At 42.6% G+C, this 16,010-nt stretch overlaps 1 protein-coding gene and 1 pseudogene across 11 annotated transcripts in view; both read right to left on the bottom strand.

Moving 5' to 3' along the window:
• Nucleotides 1-16,010, bottom strand: part of KDM4C (lysine demethylase 4C) — a 451,156-nt gene that overhangs the window by 332,480 nt on the left and 102,666 nt on the right. The window lies entirely within an intron of this gene.
• On the bottom strand, nucleotides 358-2,573 carry LOC129044498 (actin, cytoplasmic 1-like; annotated as a pseudogene).

Below are 16,010 nucleotides of genomic sequence, written 5' to 3' on the forward strand. Positions count from 1 at the left end.
CTAAAGGAATATAAAGTGATACAAACTCTTAGAAAAGCAATTCAACAGTATCTGGTAAAGTTAAATACTCTATGAGCCAGCATTTCCATTCCTACGTAAATACCTTCGAGAAACTTTTACACATGTAGATCAGGTACCATGTATGGGATGTGTTCATAGCAGCAATATTTATTTTTAAAAAAAGGAAAGAAAGAAAATGTTCACTGGCAGCAGAATTTAAAAAAAGTTGTAAATTCACAAAGTAGAATATTATACAGCAAAGAAAATGAATGAACATTACAATAGCTTACAAAATAATATGGATCAACTGGGAAATACTGTTAGGTGAAAAATATCAAAGACCCAGAAAACTACATAAAGTGATACTATTTTTAATAAGGTCAAAAATAAGCCAAACTAAACATATTGTGTTAAAATATGTGCATGCATGAGAAAACTATTTTTTACAAGGCAAGAAATCAAACACAAAATTCAGGCCACCCCAGAGTGATGGGGGTGGCATAGCAGGAAAGGACTACAAAAGAGTGGTCCCTGAGCAGTGCTGTTAATGTTGCAGTTGTTGACTGCATGGTGAGTTTGGAATATTCAAAATCATTATGCTTTAAAACTTAAATATGTTGTACACATATAATCAAATATTATATTTCAACAAGCTGATTTATTTATTTGTTTATTTTTTTGAGACAGAGTCTTGCTCTGTCCCTCAGGCTGGAGTGCAATGGCACGATCTTGGCGCACCGCAACCTCCGCCTCCCATTTTTTTGTAGAGACGGGGTTTCACCGTGTTAGCCAGGCTGGTCTTGAACTTCTGATCTCAGGTGATCCGCCTGCCTCAGCCTCCCAAAGTGCTGGGATTACAGGCGTGAGCCACCACGCCCAGTGATTTTTTTTTTTTAAGTTGTGCACTTTTATTCAACTGGTCTCAAGTCAGTGTACAGGTAAGCCCTGGCTGCCTATACCCACTCCCAGGGAGACCAAAAGCCTTCATACATCTCAAGCTGGGGGACAAAAGAGGGGGGCCACGAAGGCTGATCATTCAAAATAAAACAAACTTAAAAAGTATTAAGGCAAAAATTTTTAAAAATTTGCATTACCTAATTTACAAGAAACCTCCCCTATGTGGACTCGGAAGAGGACTAGGCCATTCTCCTTAGACACAAGTGGGGTGGCTTTTAGGAGGGCAAACAACTTCCTGTAACAATGCATCTCACGATATTTGGAATGACTATTAAAAAAAAGAACAATGTACAAACAAGAAACAAAGTCCTCGGCCACATTGTAGAACTTTCAGGGATGTTCACTCCAACCGACTGCTGTCACCTTCACCGTTCCAGTTTTTAAATCCTGAGTCAAGCCAAAAAAAAACAAAAACAAAAACAAAACAAAACAAAAAAACAAATAAAGCCAGTCCAATCTCATCTTGTTTTCTGCACAAGTCAGGTTTTGTCAAGAAAGGGTGTAACACAACTAAGTCACAGTCCACCTAGAAGCATTTGAAGGATGGATGATGGAGCCGGACTCATCATACTCCTGCTTGCTGATCCACATCTGCTGGAAGGTGGACAGCGAGGCCAGGATGGAGCCGCCAATCCACACAGAGTGCTTGAGCTCGGGAGAAGCAATGATCTTGATCTTCATCGTGCTGGGCGCCAGGGAGGTGATCTCCTTCTGCATCCTGTTGGCAATGCTAGGGTACATGGTGGTGCCGCCAGACAACAATGTGTTGGCGTAAACGTCTTTGTGGATGTCCACGTCACACTTCATAACGGAGTTGAAGGTAGTTTCATGGATGCCACAGGATTCTATGCCCAGGAAGGAAAGCTGGAAGAGTGCCTCAGGGCAGCAGAATTGCTCATTGCCGATGGTGATGACCTGGCCGTCAGGCAGCTCGTAGCTCTTCTCCAGGGAGGAGCTGGAGGCCGCCATGGCCATCTCCTGCTCGAAGGCCAGAGTGACATAGCACAGCTTCTCCTTGATGTCACGCACGATATCCCACTCAGCCGTGGTGGTGAAGCTGTAGCCGCGCTCAGTAAGGATCTCCATGAGGTAGTCAGTCAGGTCCCGGCCAGCCAGGTCCAGACACAGGATGGTGTGGGGGAGAGCATACCCCTCATAGATGGGTACACTGTGGGTGACCCCGTCACCGGAGTCCATCACGATACCAGTGGTACAGCCAGAGAAGTACAGGGACAGCACGGGCTGGATGGCCATGTACATGGCTGGGGTGTTAAAGGTCTCAAACATCATCGGGTCATCTTCTCGCGGCTGGCCTTGGGGTTCAGGGGGGCCTCGGTCAGCAGCATGGGGTGCTCCTCGGGAGCCACACGCAGCTCCTTGTAGAAGGTGTGCTGCCAGATCTTCTCCATGTTGTCCCAGTTGGTAACGATGCCATGCTTGATGGGGCACTTCAGGGTCAGGATGCCTCTCCTGCTCTAGGCCTCGTCACCCACATGGGAGTCCTTCTGACCCATGCCCACCATCACTCCCTGGTGCTTGGGGTGCCACACGATGAAGGGGAAGACGGCCCGGGGGTCATCGTCACCTGCGAAGCCAGCCTTGCACATGCCAGAGTCACTGTCAACAACGGGCAAAGCAATATCATCATCTATGGTGAGCTGGCAGCAGGTATGGACAGGCAGCAGAGTAGCGAGGGCCAGGGTCTGTGCTCACGGGGCGGACGTGGTCTCGGCCAACAAGACGATTTTTAAAATCATGACAAAGAGACTATCGGCCAGACAGGGTGGCTCATGCCGTAATCTCAGCACTTAGGGAGGCCAAGGTGAGCAGACTGCTTGAGCTCAGGAGTTCGAGATCAGCCTGGGCAACATGGCAAAACCCTGCCTCTATTAAAAATACAATTACCTGGGCATGGTGGTGCACGCCTGTAGTCCCAGCTTTTTGGGAGACTGAGGCACCAGAACTGCTTGAACCCAGAAGACGGAGGTTGCAGTAAGCCAAGATTGCATCACTGCACTCCAGCCTAGGTGACAGAGCAAGACTGCCTTAAAAAAAAAAAAAAAAAAAAAAAAGACTATCTCTTGAGTCATATCCCATGAGGCCACTTCTGTCCTGGCACCACACATGGCAGGATCTTACTGACAAGAAGATAGTGGTATATTTCTCAAAAACAACAGAGGCATTTTCTTAAGCAGTGACTCCTAAACAAACATTCTTCATGGCTCTGACAGATGTCAAAAAGTATAAATCACTGGGCTGCAGGTTGGATAAACTTAAAATGGCAACCGCAGAATAGAACTCTTCACAATTCTCTTGGTCAGAATCAGCTAGTGAATAACTATCTCATTAAGGCCTGGAGACTTCTGTCTTGCTTTGCTTTAGTACTGCCACCTGCAGCAGCTAACACTGATTAGTACATACCAGGGAGCAGGCCCTGTACGAGGTGTTTTATTTATGTCACCTCATTTTGTCCTGCCAGCTAAACACTATCAACGATTATCAACACTGTTTCATAAATGAGGGGACTGCAGCAAAGACAGATAACTTGCCAAGACCTCACAGTTCATAATCACAGGGCCAGGGTTCAAGGGTGAGAATGAAAATTCTAAGCCATGCTGGCTCTATTGTTTCTGAAGCCATGTGACCAAAAGATAAACCAGAAAGTCAGCTCTGACTACACACTTTCTATACAATCAGGGAGGGAGAAACTTCCCTCTATCTCCCAATACCTAGGAAAGTCAGTACTTTGGTAACTACATTTTCTATTTTTTTAAAAGACTCCCTGTCAAGAAGACGTTTTTAAAAATACTGGCATAGAGGAAGTGCAGGATATACTCACAGATACGCATTCTGTTTTTTAAAAAAACATAGGCTAAATAGAAATATTAATTTTATTTTACATATCTACAGATGGCTCTTGTAGAAAATCCTAAAGCGGCCCAAACCATATGAAGCCCCCCTTTAAAGGAGACCAATTATCTCAACATTTACTAAAACAGTCATATCCCATGCTCAGAACCGTCAAGGTACTTTTACATACAAAAAATTTAAAACACAATAATCTATACTACTTTACGGCCAGGCACAGTGGCTCACACCTATAATGCTAGCACTTTGGGAGGCGGAGGCAAGCAGATCACCTGAGGTCAGGAGTTCAAGACCAGCCTGGCCAACATGGTGAAACCCCATCTCTACTAAAAAAAAATACAAAAATTAGCCAGGCATGGTGGTGGGTGCCTATAATCCCAGCTACTACAGAGGCTGAGGCAGGAGAATCCCTTGAACTCAGGAGGCAGAGGTTGCAGCGAGCTGAGATTGCTCCATTGCACTTTAGCTCGGACGACAAGAGCAAAATTCCATCTCCATTAAAAAAAAAAAAAGGCCGGGCACAGCGGCTCACGCCTGTAATCCCAGCACTTTGGGAGGCCGAGGCGGGTGGATTATGTGGTCAGGAGATTGAGACCATCCTCGCTAACATGGTGAAACCCCATCTCTACTAAAAATACAAAAAATTAGCTGGGCGCGGTGGCGGGCACCTGTAGTCCCAGCTACTCGGGAGGCTGAGGCAGGAGAATGGTGTGAACCCGGGAGGCAGAGCTTGCAGTGAGCTGAGATCGCGCCACTGCACTCCAGCCTGGGTGACAGAGCAAGACTCCACCTCAAAAAAAAAAGAAAAGAAAAAAAGAAAAAGAATAATCTATACTACTTTATTCATATTTTCTAGACTATTAAGCCCCTTGACAAATTCAACTTTTTTGCTTTTTTTGAGACGGAGTCTCACTCTGTCGCCCAGGCTGGAGTGCAGTGGCGCGATCTCAGCTCACTGCAAGCTCTGACTCCCGGGTTCACACCATTCTCCTGCCTCAGCCTCCCAAGTAGCTGGGACTACAGGCTCCCACCACCACGCCTGGCTAATTTTTTGTATTTTTTTAGGAGAGACGGGGTTTCACTGTGTTAGGCAGGATGCTCTCAATCTCCTGACCTTCTGATCCACCCGCCTCAGACTCCCAAAGTGCTGGGATTACAGACATGAGCCACCGCGTCCAGCCAACAAATTCAACTCTTTAAACTGTATATAATACAGTATAACACAGCATCTCAAAGTCATCATGTCTTATAATAAGCTTTTATGGCAGAGACTGCCTAAGTACTCAGGATCTAGTTTCACCTTCCTTACTAATGGACCTCATTTAATTGAAAGAGTAATTGAAAGAGCTTCTCTTGCAGCTAAGGATGGTCATAATACAGGGTTCTTTCTGGCCAACGAAAGGTGAGCGGTCATCACTGAGCAGGGCTTCCAAGAGAGAGCTTTGAAGGACTACCTCAGCAGGCACAAGCCCTTTGTGCCCTTCACTCTTCCTCCCTCTTCCTTCCATGAGACATTCAGACACAATTATTAGGCTCAGGCATCTACCAGGAAAACATGAGGGTAAAGATCTCATCATAGGCTGGGTGCGGTGGCTTACACCTGTGATCCCAGCACTTTAGAGGCCGAGGTGGCTGGATTACCTGAGGTCAGGAGTTCAAGACCAGCCTGGCCAACATGGTGAAACCCCATCTCTACTAAAAATACAAAAATTAGCTGGGCGTGGTGGCACACGCCTGTAATCCCAGTTACTGGGGAGGCTGAGGCAGGAGAATTACTTGAGCCAGGGAGACGGAGGTTGCAGTGAGCCAAGATCACACCACTGCATTCCAGCCTGGCCAACAGAGTGAGGCTCTGTCTCAAAAAAAAAAAAAAAAAAAAAAAAAAAAGATCTCATCATAAAGAAAGCAGAAGAATTGGGAGGAGTATGGGTCTATAATGACATCATGGAACCAACACACTGGCCCTAGGCTACTTACCTCAAATTTTACATGAAAGAAAACTAAATGCCCAATTTGTTTCAGCCACTGATTCTGAGGTCTTTACTACTGGCAGCAGAATAATGTCTGACTGATATACTTCTTCGTTAGTAAACAAATCCACAGATCCCCGCTTCCCCCACTGACTAGTGGATTAAAATAAGAAAAAAACATAACAGAGTCTATGACACTAATGTGATCTAACAAAAGGAAAAGTGAGTACCACTTAATTCTTGGATGGTAGCAAAGTATGGGCTGTACTTGAGCCTTTTCTTAACCACTAATACCTGGAAAATCCCAGTTTAAATAAAGAATATACCTGTTCTTCCCAATTCCTCTATACCACTCTGTGATTTTTCCTTCAGTTTCTCCCAGTTGTTTGTTTTTTCCACCTTGCTTCATTTTCTCTACAGCTGCTATCTCTTAAAGCAATGTCAGATTTAACACACTCTCATAACACATGGCAGAGGGCTGGTGCTATTGAGTTTCCCTTTTATTCTTCATAAAGAAAAACAGCCTAAGGTACTTCCAGTGGCCTCATTTTCATTCTTCATTCTTCACAGAATAGAATTCTGGATCATACACATAGGCACATTATTCCTTCAATGGAAAAGGAAAACTAACAATAATTCTCCTGAATATTAAACTATACTTCGTTATAGGACATTTGGAAAGTAAACTTTAAAATATCAAATATATAAATCTGCAAAGAAGAGAAAACCATTTTGTCATTTTAGTGACATCTTTCTCTTAAAAACTTGTTGTAACTAGCATATATTTAGAATCAGACTCCTGGCATTCATGACTCTAACTCTGCACCAGTGACCCCCAAAAGCCCACTGACAGCTGGTGACTTATTTTGAAGAAACCGTACTAGGATGCTGGGGTGTGGGAAGCAGCTCTACGACCTCCCTCATCTCAGCCAGACCTGCTGCTCTCTACCCTTGGGCAAGTGAATGAATTATAAGGGAGATTGTAAGCAATACTGGAAACCCAGAGTGGGCATTCCAAAGTCTTGGAGATATATCTATACACGGTTATCCTGGTTTCCTCACATACCATTGTGTTACAAACATTTTCTTAACATTTTATTGTACATATTACTTCATGGCTTTAACAATTTGTATCCGTATTTCTCCCTTGTGACATGTAAGTTGTTTTACATTTTTTGCTGTAATAAGGAAAACACTAAAAAAAATTTTGGTACAGAAACATTTCCCCATATTTTTGATCATCTGTAAAACAGATTATAGGAGAAGCTGTAGATGAATGGTTCCTTTCTGACAAGAATTACTTGAATCTTTCTACTCTATTTATAAATTCACCCTAGAAAAAAAAACACAGGCTTTTATGTCTTACAAAATTATAATAAAGATGAAATCTAGATTATCTTCATATTCCTTTTTGTGAAATGGAAAACAGCAGGCCCAAAGCAGGAACTGGGCTTCCAATAGATATACCTTATCAAAGCCCTTCTGTAAACCTGCAGGCAAGGCTGGGTTGCAGGGCAAATGCCCTTCTGACCAGCAGAGGCCTCAACAGACACCAATCCAAGACAAGAAGAGCTCCAGAGTATACACAGTGTTCAAGCTCTAACCATCCTTCCTGGTGACTATCTGAAAGAGTAGAGAGAGAATAGGAAAAGGGGTCTCCCAGCTCTGCCACTAAGTAGGAGTCATCTAGGATAAACCCTAACATTCAGTCTGAGCTTCCTTACCTATCAATGTGTTGACTATTATACCAGATGATCTCCAAAGTTTTTTCCAGCTGAAATTGTCAATGACTTTATGTTCACCAGCCAAATTCAGCACTAAAACTCTCACTTTTCACCTCTGAGTTTCATATTCTTTCTCCTTTAGTAATTCTCACCGAATTCTCACTGCTGTGTCCCTAATACTTTCCCACAGAAATCTGCCCCTCTAGGCATGCCAATCATCCAGAACTCACAAAACAGGCTCAGCTTCCTCATCCCTCACATTGCTCACCATGCCTAATGTCCATAATGCCCTGGATTCTCACTACAATCTTGTGGACTTTGCCAGTGCCCAGTCATCTTCACCTCTTTACACTCCTATTGTGCATAGTATTCATGCCATCCACCAGGCTTCTGCCTGTATAGTGTGTGTTGTTTATCCCTCAGGGAAACCATTCATGACTCTCAAGCTAACCAGTAAGCTCCTTGCACTGGCCAACACCCACCATTGCTGACACGTCTCACAACCATTGATCACTCAGAGTGATTCTCCACACATATTTGTTGATTTATCAATTTACTAGTTTATTAAACATTTAGTTATATTTCAACTGTGAAGTTTAACAGTTGAGAGGTAAAGAGAAGAGTGAAAAGAGAAATGGCCAATTCTACTCACATCCTATCCAACTCAATTTTTTTTTCTTGAGACGGAGTTTCGATCTTGTTGCCCAGGCTGGAGTGCAATGGTGCCATCTTGGCTCATGCCAACCTCCGCCTCCCAGATTCAAATAATTCTCCTGCCTCAGCCTCCTGAGTAGCTGGGATTACAGGCATGTGTCACCACACCAGGCTAATTTTATAATTTTTAGTAGAGACAAGGTTTCTCCACGTTGGCCAGGTTGGTGTCGAACTCCCGACCTCAGGTGATCCACCCACCTCAGCCTCCCAAAGTACTGGGATTACAGGCATGAGCCACCACACCTGGCCCCAACCCAAATTTTTAAACTATGTCTGATTGAAGATCAGACGGTCTCTACGTGAACATTCCAAGGTCAGTACTTCCTTACCTCAAGTGGCAGCCCAACCTGCTCTGGGGCAGATGTATTCCTTATAAACTTATTCCAGAGATGGCCGGGCGCGGTGGCTCACGCCTGTAATCCCAGCACTTTGGGAGGCCAAGGCAGGCAGATCATGAGGTCAGGAGATTGAGACCAGCCTGTCTAACACAGTGAAACCCCGTCTCTACTAAAAATACAAAAAATTAGCCGGGTGTTGTGGTGGGCTCCTGTAGTCCCAGCTATTCGAGAAGCTGAGACAGAATGGCCTGAACCTGGAAGGCGGAGCTTGCAGTGAGCTGAGATCACGCCACTACACTCCAGCCTGGGCGACAGTGCGAGGCTCCATCTCAAAAAAAAGAGAAACTTATTCCAGAGACAGACTGAATTTTCCCACAGTGATCCCACCTAACCTTCTTACTTGCACCATTCTCAGGGGCAACAACCACATGGGCTTAAACTGCTCTTCCAACAACAATTCCTGCACCATCCCAGCTGTGCTGCTCTGGCAACACCCCTCTGAAAACACAGCTTCCAGAACTAACGGAAACATTCTGTATGCAATGTGACCAATAAAGCTGTCCATCACCTCCCCTGTCTGGATGACAACTTTTGGGGTCATGCAAGCTGACTTGCTTCACTAAAGAGCAGCCATAACATGCTAGCAGATAAATGAGCTGTGATTACCTAGAAGCCTTATTTCACAGAACTAAAACCTGAAAGTCACAATCCTACAAGCCAATAGCTCTCTCTCTGCGTCAAAACCTGTCTAGGATGACATGTTTGCCTTGGATGTGAAATTTAGGCAGTTAGTGTTCTGGCTTTGAACGATTTGTTATTTCAAAGTAAATGATATCCTGACATGATAAAAATACAAAATGTAAAGGAACTCTCCTGGTGACTCAAACCGTTTAAACTGTTTTACCTCATTTGGAAACCCACAGCCTCAAATAAATTTGCTGTCCAAGAGCACCATCTGCTGGATGAAGGTATTTAAGCTACCCCATTGAGGGAAGAGGGAAAAAAAAGTCTATAGGTTAAATGCCACTATGTCTAACACCTTGGTGTGAAAAGATTCCCATGCCTCACCAACAGGTTTCTTATAAAGGAGCTCTTGATTTGACAAAACTCTAATACAAAAGAAATCTGGAACTGACAAAAATTCACTATCATTGAATTTAGTTCATCTTCTTAAATATTGCTTATCATAAAGTAAACATTTCTGAGCTGGAAGGAACGAGAGAGAGCAGTTAATTCAATTTCTTCCCCTTGTAGATGAAGACTGAGGAAAACACAGAGCTTTCCTGAAAGTCACAGCTAGGAATGGCAGACATTGATTATATATGAAAACAGGTCAAATATTCTGTGCTGTTTAATAAAGTCTTTTTTCTCAAGAAGCTGCAGAAGAAAGGCAGAAAATGGGGCAGAGGGTGTCTGTGTAAGGTGCCACTCTCTCAGGTTAGCAGTGATCTGGCCACCCACTGTGGACTGTGCCCTGCCCCACACTGACCAACACAAGATCAGGAGCTGTCATACTCTCCCTCCTCCACCCACCCACATCCTTCATATTAGATTTATCTGCTTTCCTCTACCTGTGAAAACCATCCTGCCAATAAAAACAATAAAAATAAGATACATTTTCTTTTTTTTTCTTTTGAGATGGAGTTTCACTCTGTCGCCCAAGCTGGAGTGCAGTGGTGTGATCTCAGCTCATTGCAACCTCTACCTCCCAGGTTCAAGCGATTCTCCTGCCTCAGCTTCCCCAGTAGCTGGGACTACAGGTCCCTGCCACCATGCCTGGTTAATTTTTTGTATTTTTAGCAGAGACAGGGTTTCACCATGTTGACCAGGCTGGTCTTGAACTCCTGACCTCAGGTGATCCACCCACCTTGGCCTCCCAAAGTGCTGGGATCACAGGCATAAGCCACCGCGCCCGGCCAAATAAGATAAATTTTCAATCATCTTGTTGAAGAACATCTATCATCATGGGAAAGCATTCACAACGGGTCAAACAGAAGGGGGATAAAACTATGTTCATTGTACCACAAAAATTTTTTTTATATGCAATTATGGAGCATTCATAGAGAAAAAACAATGGAAGGAAATATACAAAACAGTTTTGACAGCTGTTTTCTCTGAATGCCAGGATTATGAATGATTTTCATTTTCTCTATGTAATACCTTCCCATATTTTTCATATGTAATGTTTATATTAACAAAAAGGTAACTTTTACCTTAAAGTGGTGTAATTTATACTTATAGATTGTCAAGAAAACTAAAAACAAAATGGAAAGAGTAGGACACCAACCACCCATCCACCTAGTACAAGCATAGCAAAAAAAAAAAAAAAAAAAAATTTTCCCCAGCTCAAGGAGAAATATGTAAAACATTTATGTTTTTTTGTATTAAGATTCTCCACAAGGCCAGGCACAGTAGCTCATGCCTGTAATCCCATAACTTTGAGAGGCGGAAGCAGGAAGATCACTTGAAGCCAGGAGTTTGAGATCAGCCTGGGCAATATAGTGAAATCCCGTCTCTACAAAAAATACAAAAAATTAGCTGGGCACGGTGGCGCACACATGTAGTCCCAGCTACTCAGTAGGCTGAGGTGGAAGGATCATCTGAGCCTGGGAGGTGGAGGCTGCAGTGAGCTGTGATTGTGACACTGCACTGCAGGCTGTGCAATGGAGTGAGACCTTGTCCTAAAAGAGAGAGAAAAATAAATTAAAAAAAGATTTGCCACAATATTTTTCAAACTGTTTTAAATTTTCTATCACTTTTCCATTAATAAATACCCGAAGATAACAAAAGCAATAGGCCAGCAAATTAATATTGAAGAAAAACCTTGAAGGTACAATTTACTTAAAATATTTTCTATATTTTGAGATGCAGAGACATGAGTTGACACGCTGTCCACTTGTAAAATTTTGCCTGGTTTATAAGACAAAACACAGGACATGATGTGCCCCAAAGAACTCCATGGCTTCCAGTTTGAGAACCACTGTCTCTGAAGGTGATTCGTTCTTTGAGAAACATATCAGGAATGCCAATAAATAAAGATAGAACACAGTTACCTTGCCCTAAGATCTCTGCATCATCTATGTGCAATAGATAAGTCATCTTTTGCTGTGTATCTTACAGAAGCAGTTGTCAAGGTGTTTTCTGAGGACCACAGGAAGACACACAGACCCTGTCAGAGGGTCGGTGACATCAAAACTATTTTCAAAATTATACCAGAACATTAGTATTTCCCTTTTTCACTCTCATGAGTATAGAGTTTTCCAGAAGCTATAAGACATACGACTTTATAACAGATTAAATGTAGAAGCTGATATAAAAATCCAGCTTTTTTTTTTTTTTTTTTTTTTTGAGACCGAGTTTCACTCTGGTTGCCCAGGCTGGAGTGCAATGGCACTATCTCAGCTCACTGCAACCTCTGCCTCTCGGGTTTGAGCAATTCTCTTGACTCAGCCTCTCGGGTAGCTGGGACTACAGGTGCACGCCACCACGCCCAGCTAATTTTTTTGTATTTTTAGTAGGGATGGGGTTTCACCATGTTGGCCAGGCTGGTCTCGAACTCTTGACCTCAGGTGATCCACCCGCCTCGGCCTCCCCAAGTGCTGGGATTATGGGTGTGAGCCACCGTACCTGGCCACAATCTTCTACTGAGCTAGACATAAGAGATTTGAAAAATGTAAAATAATGTGACTCTTCCTACTAATTTTTTAATTGGGGAAATACAGTCACCTTTTCTTTTTCTGTCTGCTCCTCTCTACCCTATAGTCACCTTGTATAAAATAATGTATGTTGATATGTAATGGACTGTTTTAATGAATTACATATTTTTTAAACAGTCTCTTAATTTCCTTTTTTTTTTGAGACGGAGTCTTGCGTGAGCCACCACTCCCGGCCTTAATTTCTAATACAATAAAAAAGAATAGATATAACCTCCTTAAATGAAAGTTATTTGAGGTTCACAATAATTATTACGATTGTAACAGGGCCTTAAGACTGAAAGTTTGAGAACTATTGTCTTGGAGTAATAGAGTTCAGAAAAATGTACACTGGGGAAGGTCACCTGAACCCTCTTCACCCTTCTCATCCGAAGCCCTCCCCAAGCCTCTTGCTGTAACTAGACCATCTTCTTGCAGTCTGTTATCAGATCACAATATTTTTCACAGCTATTTTTCCAATGCCATGCACTCATCAGACCCTATGCTAGGGACTGGAGCTAGAGAGTACATGAGAAATGACACCTGTCACCAATGAACTCAGAGTCTACTGCAGAAGAAATAGCCACGAAAAGAAATGCCACAAAAACAAATACAAGTAAACTTCATCCTCTGTTATCATTTTCCAAATATTTGCTACAATAATTTTTTTACCCAATATTCACTGTCCAAATCAAAGACTCTCTATGATGGTGTCCACCAACAGAACTGTTTCAGCTGTATACAAATCTAGGTCAGAGAATACAGTCTGCAGCTAAGTTGTATCTCAGATATTTTCCCAAAAGGATTATTTCTAGCTCCCATATTAAAAGTATTGGCATTACTGCTGTCATCTTCCCATCAGTATGAGTGAAAATGTCTCCTGAAAAAGTAGAAAAACCCAAGGAGAAAGTAAGTGAGCATATGAGACCTACAGAAGCCTACAAACAGTTGGAAGTGATGGCGCGTACTAAAGGAAGGAGGCCCATCAGATATTAACTTGACATGTCCCAATCTCTTCAACATAGCAGAGTTGCTCCTGAAGAGCTTCACCATGTGACTCAAGATTTTGAAAAACTAAAGAAATTCCTTTTGCAGTGGACTCATGGCCATTCTCAGGGTAGGAGACCAGTGATTATCTGGCTGGTACAGGAGAGGGTGGGGGACACCTTTGGAGATCTAGAGGCAGCAGCAACGAAGGAGCAACATGATTCAGTGAAGGAGCTAAGTTTCAAAGCAAGTGCAAAATGGTCTGAAAGATCCAACAACAGTGTGAGATAGCAGAAGTTGGAGAGGTGGGGCAGCATCCCCTCACAGTGAAGTGTGGCTACCTTCCTGCAGTGACCTGCAGAAAACTATCATCAAAGATGGTTACACACACAGGAAATTCTCAGTCTTTATGAAATGCTATCCCATAGGTTTATTACAGAATCCAAAGACTAAATTGCTCCATGGGTACTCTGACAATGAGGATAAGCTACCCCCTTTTGGTGCAAAACATTGGTTCCAAGGGGCCACTGAAGACTGACCTGCATGTTATGCTATGAGGCATTTAAACTAGAAAGCCAGCATGAGGGAGGATAGAGATGAGGATGAGGGAAGGAGCTATGTGTCACTGCTCAGCAAAGGGAAAATCTTGCAAAGACGACTTGAATACACATGATACACTGGGAGGTCCATCTAGGGTTACAGATTATGAAGGTAATAGCATGAGCAAAACATGTAGAACTTCATTTTATACCTCTATTTAATGAAGCATTATCATAAGAATCATCATTATGCTATACAATAGGTATCGCTAGAAATGCAGCCCAAAATAGGACAGAACACAAGCCTGATGATCCTTCGCACTGTACTAACGTAGGTAATGTTGATGTCTATTCTTAGCTCTCACACACAGAAAAAAAGAGATGTAGCTCTGCCTTCAAAGGTAGATGCAGGTGTACATGGCTACTGGCCATCTCAGCAATGTTATACTTTCTGTCTTTTCTACAGACATCTGCTGACTTGCAGGTCCTTTAGCCAAATCTTATTTTCTCTCGGTCCCTCTTTTATCTTTATCTTTGTGTGTTTGTTTTGCTTCCCGAAGAAACTCCCATGATGCTTCTAACAGAAGGCTGAGTATTTTAATGTAAAGGCAGTTAACAAAGGCTAATTAAAACTTCATCGGCAGACCAGCCCTTAGTGAAACATAACCAAAAAAATCCAGATCTTAAGTTCCTTATATGTATGTACTGTTTCCAAAGAATCATCTAGGACTTACTCAGGACCAAAGATGGCTCTATGTCTAAGATCTTGTTTTAACTACAGAAGGTTCCTGAAATCACCAAACACTCCAATTTCTTTCTTGCAATGAATCAATGTAGTCAATTATATTAATCTCATCCTCCTGAGAACATTCCAATTTTATTTATATCCTATCCATCTCAAAAAGGATTGTACACCCTTCCCCAAGAACAAATAATTATCCTGACAAACATTTTCTGCAAAGAAACAGTAAATATATTAGGCTTTGAAGGCCATATAATCTGTCACAACTAACACACCTCTGCCACTGTAGCGCAATAATATATAATATGCAAATGAAAAAGACTGGGCTCCAAGAAAGCTTTATTACAAAAACCAGCAAAAGGAAGAACTTGACAGCCAAACCCTGCTCTTCAATATATACCCAAAGGCTGGATTTGCCCCATGCCTTTGAGAGTCTTGGTTTTTTGGTTTTAAAAATAACTTGCTTAAGTTGTGTTACTGTTGCCATAGGTTACTGCCCATGGTGTTCAGATTTTTTAGTATAACCTAAGGAAATCAAGCTCTGAAAGCAGCAGCAGAATAAAAGAGGGGCCAGCCAGACACAGCGGCTCATGCCTATAATCCCAGCACTTTGGGAGGCCAAGGCAGGCAGATCACTTGAGGCCAGGAGTTAGAGACCAGCCTGGCCAATATGGCGAATCACGGTCTCTGCTAAAAATACTAAAATTAGCCAGGTGTGGTGGCATGCACCTGTAATCCCAGCTACTCGGGAGGCTAAGGCTGGAGAACTGCTTGAACCCGGGGGCGAAGGTTGAGATCACACCACTGCACTCCACCCTGTACGACAGAGCATACTCCATCTCAAAAAAAAAAAGAATGAAAGAGAGGCTAAGACCTGACAAAGGGCTAATATCCAGAATCTACAATGAACTCAAACAAATTTACAAGAAAAAAAACAAACAACCCCATCAAAAAGTGGGCAAAGGATATGAACAGACACTTCTCAAAAGAAGACATCTATGCAGCCAACAGACACATGAAAAAATGCTCATCATCACTGGTCATCAGAAAAATGCAAATCAAAACCACAATGAGATACCATCTCACACAAGTTAGAATGGAAATCACTAAAATGTCAGGAAACAACAGATGCTGGAGAGGATGTGGAGAAATAGGAATGCTTTTACACTGTTGGTGGGAGTGTAAATTAGTTCAACCACTGTGGAAGATAGTGTGGTGATTCCTCAAGGATCTAGAACTAGAATTACCATTTGACCCAGCCATCCCATTACTGGGTATATATCCAAAGGATTATAAATCATGCTACTATAAAGACACATGCACACGTATGTTTACTGCTGCACTATTCACAACAGCAAAGACTTGGAACCAACCTAAATGTCCATCAGTGATAGACTGGATTAAGAAAATGTGAAACATATACACCATGGAATACTATGTAGCCATTAAAAAGGATGAGTTCATGTCCTTTGTAGGGAC

Source organism: Pongo pygmaeus, chromosome 13 (genome assembly GCF_028885625.2).
Source record: "Pongo pygmaeus isolate AG05252 chromosome 13, NHGRI_mPonPyg2-v2.0_pri, whole genome shotgun sequence".
Classification (NCBI taxonomy): Eukaryota; Metazoa; Chordata; class Mammalia; order Primates; family Hominidae; genus Pongo; species Pongo pygmaeus.